General features: G+C 42.3%; 1 pseudogene; it reads left to right on the top strand.

The window, feature by feature from the left end:
• The first annotated feature begins 741 nt into the window (after positions 1-741).
• LOC100396907 (eukaryotic translation initiation factor 4B pseudogene) lies at positions 742-2417 on the top strand (annotated as a pseudogene).
• Positions 2418-8497: the final 6080 nt, after the last annotated feature.

Genomic DNA, 8497 nt, shown 5'->3' with positions numbered 1-8497 from the left:
TGATGGTGTGCACCTGTAGTCCCAGCTACCCAGGAGGCTGAAGTGGGAGGATTGCTTGAGCCTGTGGAGGTGAAGGATGCAGTGAGCTGTGATTGTACCACTGCACTCCAGCCTGGATGACAGAGTGAGACTCAATCTAGAAAAAAAAAGAAGAAGCAAATAAAATTCTTGTTAGTCCAAAGTGTAATACTATAGTGAGGGAAGCAAAACACAATTAAGGAAACGTTTCATCTGTACTTGCACTCCCACACATTATCATTGTTTCTTATATACCACAGATGCACTCCTTGATAATATATTCAGTATTTGTCCTTTTGCAGTCTTCTAAAAATGAAAGCCAGACATTGGTAGTGTAAAATCCACCCCCCATCTTATATCTGAAATTAACTCTGTAAGTAGGGTGAAACCTACTGCTTGGCAAAAAACTATAGGAAGAAAAAGAGATGGCTTCATTTCCTGAAACTAGGAGGTTGTGTGTGCTTCAGCAGAAATACTGAAGCCACAAAGTCACTATCATCAGCAAATCTCTACCCATGAAAACCTTGAGTAGCATGTGGAGGAGGGGAGTCTGCCTGAGTTTCACCTTCATCAGCAGTCCTTACATTTGTCTGTAAGCATTTACATGCTTTATCATTATATAGTTGTATTATCCCCTGCTACTGATCCTTGTTTATTGCCCAACCACAGGGAGAAAAGCTTCCTGAGAAACACACCCACCCAAAACTGTTTCCCTCTCGCAACATGGCAGACTCAAAAAAAAAGAAGTATAAGAAGGGGAAGACTATCTCCCTAATAGACTTTGAGGCTGAGGATGAAAGGAATGGTGGAGGAAACCCTTATGTTTCCAAACCAGTCAGCTGGGCTGATGAAACAAATGACCTGGAAAGAGATGCTTCTTGGCACAGTAATTATGACGATGTGTAAAGGACGCCTCCAATTGGCCATTCCATCTTTCCCACTGCTCCACTGGCTGCTGGGGAACCCAATATTGACAGGAGCCAGCTCCCCAAATCCCCACCCTACACTGCTTTTCTAGGAAACCTACTCTATGATGTGACAGAAGAGTCAATTAAGGAATTCTTTAGAGGATTAGGTATCAGTGCAGTGCATTTGCCACGTTAACCCAGCAATCCAGAGAGGTTGCAAAGTTTTGATTATGCTGAATTTGAGGACCTGGATTCCCTGGATGTTGCTGATCAAGCACAGGATAAAGACAGGGATGATCGTTCTTTTATCCGTGATAAAAATCAGGATTCTGACAAAACAGATACAGACTGGAGGCTCGTCCTGCCACAGACAGCTTTGATGACTACCTGCCTAGAACAGGCGATGATAGCTTTGGAGACAAGTATCAAGATTGTTGTGATTCAGACTGGTATTGCGATGGGTATCGGGATGGGTATTGGCATGCCCCACACCGGGATCTGGATCAATATGGCGACCGGGATAGCTGTGATGGCTGAGGCAGCAGAGACTATGATAGAAGGTATGATTCCTGAAAAGGAAGTGGCAAAAGGACATTTGGCCTTGGGTACCGCAGGGATGATGACTACAGAGGAGGCAGAGACCACTATGACAGATGGGACGATCCATCGTGGAGCTCCAGAGATGATTACTCTCAGGATGATTATAGACGTGATGATAAAGGTCCTCCCACGAAAGACCCAAACTGAATCTAAAGCCTCGGAGTACTCCTAAGGAAGATGATTCCTCTGCTAGTACCTCCCAGTCCAGTTGAGCTGATTCTATCTTTGGAGGGGCAAAGCCCATTGACACAGCTGCTAGAGAAAGAGAAGTAGAAGAACAGGTACAGAAGGAACAAGAGAAGTTGCAGCGTCAGCTGAATGAGCCAAAACTAGAATGATGGCCTTGAGAGAGACACCCAAGCTGTTGAAGTGAAGAAACTCAGGAACGGGAACAGTCCAGCAGACTGGGACCTCCACCAAACCTGGCAGAAATACACAGACAAGAGAGAGAGAGAAGTCTCTAGAAAATGAAACACTCAATAAGGAGGAAGATTGTCACTCTCCAACTTCTAAACCTCCCAAACCTGATCAGCCCCTAAAGGTAATGCCAGCCCCTCCACCAAAGGAGAATGCTTGGGTGAAGGGAATTTCTAACTCTCCTGCAAGGAAGGATGAAAATAAAGTAGATAGAATGAATGTCCCCAAAGGCCAAACTGGGAACCCTAGCTGTGGTCCAGGAGATGGAGGGAACAAAGACCACTGGAAGGAGTCAGATAGGAAAGATGGCAAAAGGGATAAAGACTCCAGATCTGCATCTGAGCCAAAGAGGAAAATTCAGCTTCCAAGTTCAGTTCTGCAAGCAAGTATGCTGCTCTCTTCATTGACGGTGAAGATGAAAACAAGGGAGAAAATGACGACAAAAAGACCTCAACATCCAGTGCTCTCTCCTAGTTTCTCTCCACCCTGGAGCATTCGAGAGCAAATCAAACCTCTCTCCAGAAAGACAAAATAAAACTCACTGTCTCCTGGAGACTTTTTTAACCTTTAAAAAAATAAACAAAGTTATTTTGCATGCTGCTGCAGTCTTTAAAGTATTAAAGTAACTGGAGAATCACCAATATAGCCATAGAGAAAGAGAGACTACAGTTTTCAGTGGAAAAGTTGTGCACTATGTCACCATGCAGTTGGCAGTGTGATTAGTGTCTAGGGGCTTCCATTTAGCAGAAATGGTAATGACAGTGATATAACGTCTGGAATCTGGTTGGGCAGTAGAGAAGGGAGGTATAAGGAAAAGTGTGAGATTTCTACATTTTAGTTTTTATCCTATTGTGGCATATATGAATTCTCCAACATTATCTGAATAAATGTTCCACTCTTGGAAAGGTATATTTAGCTTCAAGTTGTTTTAGTCTCCAGGAAGCTACCAGCCCCTCCTCTTATTTCAATTCTGAGTTTTGGGGGCCAGCCTAGGGAGAATTTCTTTTTTTTAACCCCCCAGCAGGGTAGTTGTGAGTAAGTCTATAGGCCATAAAGAACAGGAGTGCATTGGAGCAAAATAAATGGGACAATTATGGTTTGAAAAGAAGATTTTGGGGGGCGATGCATCATTTTGCAACAGGTAATAGGAAAAAATTATGTGATCTCTAACAAATATATGAATGGTTATTTTCTGGAGCCAAAAGAACTTTAGGGTCATGGTAATTCCCAATGTTTTGTGTGTCCTGGTTTTACCCTTTCTAAATATTGTCCGTTTTAGAAGTTCAAATATATCCACAGTCTTTTGAAACCCTGAAACTTTAAAAATTTAGATGCTTGTCATCATCTTAAGTTCTTCATGCTACTTTTAATCTCCCAAAATAAATCTCTAAGTCACATAGATGATCGCTTGGGTGTTTTTCTCTCAGCCATGGACAGTTATGAATGGAAGAACACTGGCTTTTCTCAAGCAAATCAGTTTCTTGTCTTTTGGTTCTCACTCCTTGTCTGCTCCTGATACTTTGACCCCTTTTATAGATCAGAATGCTTTAGAATAATTTATAGTCTTGAGTGGTGAATAAAGGCAGATAAATGGGGACAGGGACAGTTAAATTTGGAGCCTTTCTTACAGTTTTGATGGGTTTTTCTCCCCCAAGTTTCCTTCTCCAATGAAACGCCACACCAGTTCTTGTTGGATTTATGAGGTGCCCAGACCAATATGTTGTTTTTTCTTTTTTTTTTTTTTTAAGACTCCCTTGAGAGAAAATATTGTAGTGGAGAGAACTATTTAACAAGGTCCTGGTTTCTCTGCCAATACAGTAACTAAACTTGCCTGCTTTTATGTGCATTTTTGTAGGGATCAGGTAGATACTATTAGCAGAGAAATGACAACTTGATCTTGGTTTACAAGCCCTTCTCCCATCAGTCCTTGATGAGACCCTGTTCAGCCACGCAGGGGTGTTGGCTTATGCATGCTGCATCAGTGGACATAATGAATACAATTTACCCAGTGGACAAAGGTGTATGCCAAGTGAATTTAAATAATTGGTATGGATTGACTAGCATCTAAAAAGTGGGCTTTTAAAGGGGTACTGAAGATTGAAAGGGTCTTTTTTTGAAAAGAAGAAAAACATTTATTGCATTTATTGTAGATAATGAAAAGCTAGGGTTTGCCCTCTTCAGGTGTACTCTCCTTCCAAATAGTTGTATCCAAAACTGTTTTCTTTCTTCCCTACTTTGTCCCCCTGTTAAAAAAGAAATGAGAATTGATTAATGTCCCTCTCCTCAATACATGTAAAATTTGTACAAAAATATCTTCTAGGAAAATAATTTGTAATCAGCAGACTCATTACCTGGGAGATGTCTTAAGATGCAAAATCTCATCCTTTGGGTTTGGGTTTCTTGTTTTCTTCAAACAAATATGATCTTTAAAGTGAAAGAAAGAAAAGAAAAAAGAAATAATGAAAAGAAAGAAAAGAAAGAAAAAAGAAGAAAAGAAAGAAAGAAAGAAAGAAAGAAAGAAAGAAAGAAAGAAAGAAGGAAAGAAGGAAAGAACACCCAGAAAGGGGCCCTGTGAGCTTCCTTAGCCTGATGTCAAACTTAAGTGTGGACCAGCCCCCTGAACCTGTGCCAAATGAACTACTTTAAGCAGCAAAATAATCATTACTCTTCAGGGCACTGGGTCATCTCAGAAGGCAACTCTGTAGTTTGAGATGATTATTTGTTGGCCATCAAAGCTGAGTTCAAGTTCTACTAGATTCAGAAAGCTACGGGGAAGAGCAAAGGGTCCTATTCGAATTTATGGGAGATGGCTGTCAAGATGGCTGAATAGAAACAGCTCTTGTCTGCACCACCCAGTGAGATGGATGCAAAGGCAGGTGATTTCTGCATTACCAACTGATGTACCTGGTTCATATCACTGGGACTGATTGGACAGTGGGTGCAGCCCATGGAGGTTGAGCCAAAGCAGGGTGGGGCATCACCTCATCTGGGAAATGCAAGGGGTTGGGGAATGCCCTCTCCTAGCCAAGGGAAGCTCTTAGAAACTGTACTGTGCATTCCAGCCCAGATACTGCACTTTTCCCATGGTCTTTGCAACCCACAGACCAGGAGATTCCCTTTGGTGCCTACACCGCCAGAACCCTGTGTTTCAAGCACAAAACTGGACAGTCCCTTGGGCAGACACCGAGGTAGCCACAGTAGTTTTCTTTCCATACCCCAGTGGCACCTGGAATACCACCAAGACAGAACCTTTCACTCCCCTGGAAAGGGGGCTGAAGCCAGGGAGCCAAGAGGTCTGACTTGGTGGGTTCCTCCTCCATGGAGTCCAGCAAGCTAAGATTCACTGGCTTGAAATTCTTACTGCTAGCACAGCAGTCTGAGCTTGACCTGGGACACTTGAGCTTGGTGGGGGAGGGGTATCCACCATTGCTGAGGCTTGAGTAGGTAGTTTTGCCCTCACAGTGTAAACAAAACTTCAGGGAAGTTCAAAGTAGGCAGAGCCCACCCCAGCTCAGCAAGGCTGCTGCAGCCAAACTGCCTCTCCTCTCTGGGAAGGGCATCTCTAAAAAAAGGCAGCAGCCACAGTCAGGGACTTATAGATAAAACCCCCATATCCCTATAAAAGAGCACCTAGGGGAAGGAGTGGTTGTGGGCACAGCTTCAGCAGACCTAAACATCCCTGCTTCATAGCTTTGAACAGAGCAACAGATCACCAGCACAGCATTTGAGCTCTGATAAGGAACAGACTGCCTCCTCAAGTATACACAGATACTGTGTATCCTGATTGGGAGAAGCCTCTCAGTAGGAGCCAACAAACACCTCATGCAGGAGAGTTCTGGGTGGTATCTGGCAGATGCTACTCTGGGATGAAGCTTCCAGAGGAAGAAACAGGCAGCAATCTTTGCTGTTCTGCAGCCTCTGCCAGTGATACCCCGACAAACAGGGTCTGGAGAGGACCTCCAGCAAACTCCAGCAGACCTACAGCAGAGGTGCCTGACTGTTAGAAGGAAAACTAACAAACAGAAAGGAATAGTACCAACATCAACAAAAAGGATGCCCACTCAGAGACCCCAACCAAAGGTCACCAAAATTCAAGGAACAAAGGTAGATACATCCACAAACATGAAGAGGAATCAGTGAAAAAAGGCTGAAAATGCCAAAAACCAATATGCGTATTCCCCTCCAAAGGATCACAATGCCTCACCAGCAAGGGAACAAGACTGGATGGAGAATGAGTTTGATGAATTGACAGAAGCAGGAGTCAGAAGGTGAGTAATAACAAACTCCTCCGAGCTAAGGGAGCATGTTCTAACCCAATGCAAGGAAGTTAAGAACCTTGAAAAAAGGTTAAACAAATTGCTAACTAGAATAATCAATTTAGAGAAGAACATAAATGACCTGATGGAGCTGAAAACGCAGCACAAGAATTTCGTGAAGCATACACAAGTATCAATATCCAAATCGATCACACAGAAGAAAGGATATAAAAGACTGAAGATCAACCCAATGAAATAAAGCAAGAAGACAGGATTAGAGAAAAAAGAGTAAAAAGAAATGAACAAAGCCTCTGAGAAACAGACGACTATGTGAAAAGACCAAATCTATGTTTGATTGGTATACCTGAAAGTGACGGGGAGAATGGAAGCAAGTTGGAAAACACTCTTCAGGATATTATCCAGGAGAACTTTCCAACCTAGCAAGTCAGGCCAACATTCAAATTCAGGAAATACAGATAACACCACAAAGATACTTCTTGAGAAGAACAACCCCAAGACACACAATCATCAGATTCACCAAGGTTGAAATTAAGGAAAAAACTTTAAGGACAGCCAGAGAAAAAATTTCGGTTACCCACAAAGGGAAGCTCATCAGACTAATAATGGATCTCTCAGCAGAAACCCTACAAGCCAGAAGAGATTGGGAGCCAATATTCAACATTATTAAAGAAAAGAATGTTCAGGGTTTCAACTTCTTCCTGGTTTAGTCTTGGTAGAGTGCAATTGTCCAGGAATTGATCCATTTCTTCCAGGTTTACTGGTTTATGTGCATAGAGCTGTTTGTAGTGAAGTTGAGGCAGCAATCGATAGGCTACCAACCAAAAAAAGTCCAGGTCCAGACAGGTTCACAGCCGAATTCTACAAAGAGGAGCTGGTTACATTCCTTCTGAAACTATACCAAACAATACAAAAAGAGGGAATCCTCCCTAACCCATTCTATGAGACCAATATCATCCTGATACCAAAACCAGGCAGAGACTCAACTAAAAAAGAAAACTTCAGGCCAATATCCATGATGAGCATCAATGCAAAAATCTTCAATAAAATACTGGCAAACTGAATTCAACAACACATCAAAAAGCTTATCCATCACCATCAAGTAGGTTTCATTCCGGGGATGCAAGGCTGGTTCAACATATGCAAGTCCATAAAAGTAATCCAACACATAAACAGAACCAAAGACAAAAAACACATGATTATCTCAATAGATGCAGAGACGGCCTTCAGCAAAAACACCTCTTCATGCTAAAAACCCTCAATAGGGCCGGGCGAGGTGGCTCAAGCCTGTAATCCCAGCACTTTTGGAGGCCGAGGCGGGTGGATCACGAGGTCAAGAGATGGAGATCATCCTAGTCAACATGGTGAAACCCCATCTCTACTAAAAATACAAAAAATTAGCTGGGCATGGTGGCACGTGCCTGTAATCCCAGCTACTCAGGAGGCTGAGGCAGGAGAATTGCCTGATCCCAGGAGGCGGAGGTTGCGGTGAGCCAAGATCACGCCATTGCACTCCAGCCTGGGTAACAAGAGCAAAACTCTGTCTCAAAAAAAAAACCCTCAATAAACTAGGTATTGATGGAACATATCTCAAAATAATATGATCTATTTATGACAAATTCACAGCCAATATCACAGTGAATGGGCAACAACTGGAAGCATTCCCTTTGAAAACCAGCACGAGACAAGGATGCCCTCTGTTACCATTCCTATTCAATATAGTATTAGAAGTTCTGGCCAGGGCAATCAGGCAAGAGAAACAAATAAAGCGTCTTCGATTAAGAAAAGAGAAATTCAAATTGTCTGTATGCAGATTACATGATTGTATATTTACAGAACCCCATGGTTTCAGCCCAAAATCTCCTTAAGGTGATAAGCAACTTCAGCAAAATCTCAGGATACAAACTCAATGTGCAAACAATCATAATTACTCCTATACACCAATAACAGACAAGCAGCCAAATCATGAGTGAACTCCCATTCACAATCTCTACAAAAAGAATTAAATACCTAGGAATACAATTTACAAGGGATGTGAATGACCTCTTGAAGGAGAACTACAACCTACTGCTTAAGGTAATATGAGAGGTCACAAACAAATGGAAAAACATTCCATGCTCATGATACAAGAATCAATATTGTGAAAATGGCCATACTGCCCAAAGTAGTTTATAAATTCAATGCTATCTTCATCAAGCTACCATTGACTTTCTTCATAGAATTGGAAAAACTACTTTAAATTTCATATGGAACCAAAATACAGCCTGCATAGCCAAGACA

Source organism: Callithrix jacchus, chromosome X (assembly GCF_049354715.1).
Source record: "Callithrix jacchus isolate 240 chromosome X, calJac240_pri, whole genome shotgun sequence".
Classification (NCBI taxonomy): domain Eukaryota; kingdom Metazoa; phylum Chordata; class Mammalia; order Primates; family Cebidae; genus Callithrix; species Callithrix jacchus.
This window is presented reverse-complemented; position numbering and strand designations above follow the sequence as displayed.